Source organism: Anneissia japonica, unplaced genomic scaffold (genome assembly GCF_011630105.1).
Source record: "Anneissia japonica isolate Jap-2015-1 unplaced genomic scaffold, ASM1163010v1 scaffold287945_len1679841_cov205, whole genome shotgun sequence".
Lineage (NCBI taxonomy): Eukaryota > Metazoa > Echinodermata > Crinoidea > Comatulida > Comatulidae > Anneissia > Anneissia japonica.
The window spans coordinates 269,346-271,389 of NW_022753015.1; positions in this window are offsets into that span (position 1 = coordinate 269,346).

The following is a 2,044-nucleotide window of genomic DNA, read 5'->3' on the forward strand; positions in this document are numbered from 1 at the left end:
TAAAAACGGTAATTAAACGAGTACTTACAAAGTAAGATGATAAGCTTAGGCTTAATTACTAGGCCTAGGCGATAAAAGGACCAATCCCTCTCAGCGTCGTGAAGTCGCGTCCCCTTACCGTCCGTGGATCATAAATTACATAGCAACGAAGTGGGGCCAAGATATCACATCGCGACAGGGCAAAAAGGTGTGATAGTACTTTTTCCCGGGAATTTATATTATTATTCAAATCTACGTCAAGGAGTGATGGTTGGAGTTATTACCCGCTTTTTAACCAATCAGATGCCTAGTATCTATATGTATGCGGTATATAATAAAATATATACATAGTATCGATGACACATGTGATTTATAATATCTATTGCATATTACACAATACCTGAGAAACAAAAAATGTGTTCTAAAGGGGAGTCTTGCGTACTAGATTACAGTTTGTTTTGTTTGTTTGTTTTTTTGTTTTTTTATTGGCTCTCAATAACATGAGAATGATCGATAGTTTGGTCGATTGAATAGGCCTAAGGCATACTTTTACAAAATTGCAAACACAAAATGTTGTGGTACAAATTGATTTCTGCAAACTATAGCTTCATACTAATGTATTATAAGTATCAGATCACCACGTTACTCCACCCTGGGGCGGATGCACGATTTGGCGGTAGGGCGTGCGTGCAAGGACGTAGATCTGTTTTAGAAGGTGGGCGACATTTCATGAGTTCACACCCACCATGTTTGGGGTAGAAGCGCAACAATATGAGGAAATAGTAACAGTAGATGACACTTGTATATAGTAAAATTCATCATCATCATCACATCACCATTATATAATCAATGTGAAGCTCCAACAAATGTTCGTGATCTTTTATCAGAGATTTTCGGCAACCACAGAGATCTAATTAATATGTTAAAGGTTAAAGGTTCTTCATTTATATTGCGCAAAATACGAGAGTTTTTTTTTCTAAAAAAATAATGCTTAAAAACATTGTATTTGCTTTACTTGCTTCAAAGCCGTGAGTCCACAACCACGTCAGCCCAACCATGGTTGGTGGTGAGGTGAGAAAATTTGAGGAAATAGTACCTTTAGATGGCCGAAAATGACACTTTTATATAGTAAAACTCATCATTATCACACCACCATTATATAGTCTAAGCGAAGCGCCAGAAAATGTTTCATAGTGGTCTTTAATCAGAGGTTTTTGGCAACCACATAGATCTATAATATGAGTGATGTACCATAGAAAATAAAACTAAAGAAACACTTTCTTTGATATATTTAATTTACTAGACCTACTCAAATCCTTGAGGCCACATCCACCTCAGGCCTACCATAGTTTGGGGAAAATTTGTGAAAATAGTACCTCTAGATGGCTGGAAATTACACTTTTAAATAGTAAAATTTATCATCATCAAATATATATATATATATATTTAGACATGGATTGTGCGCGTCTTTCGCATTTTATAAGCCTATAGAATATAGCCAATTTCCACGGGAGGATGCGTGGATCGTTTAAAAAAACAGTTAAAAAAAAAAGAAACGAAGAATGTAAACCAATATAGTAATGTACAAAGTCTAGGCCCATATGAAACATATTTCATTCTATACATAAAAACAAGGCAAAAACAACGTAAAATAAAATAAATAATACAAATTCTATAATTTCAGATGATTAACTGGCTTATATAAAACATTATCGCCACTATTTTAAATAATAATAATAATAATAATAATAATAATAATAATAATAATAATAATAATAATAATAATAATAATAATAGTTTAATACTTCTATAGCGCATTCCGCATAAAGCCTCAATGCGCTGTACAAAAAGAAAACAAGCAGTAAATAAATTTTGAATTAAACTACGGTTAAACTAAAACAGTTCCGAAAAAGCATTTGCGCTATCGGTATAAGTATCCAGAACAGGGCTCCATCCACCGATGTCGAAAGCAATTAAATAGCAGTAGGTGCACGTGCACTGTTACTACAGGAACGACCGGTAAACAGTCCCCTATCGGGAAAAATATGGTAATTAATTCTTATTG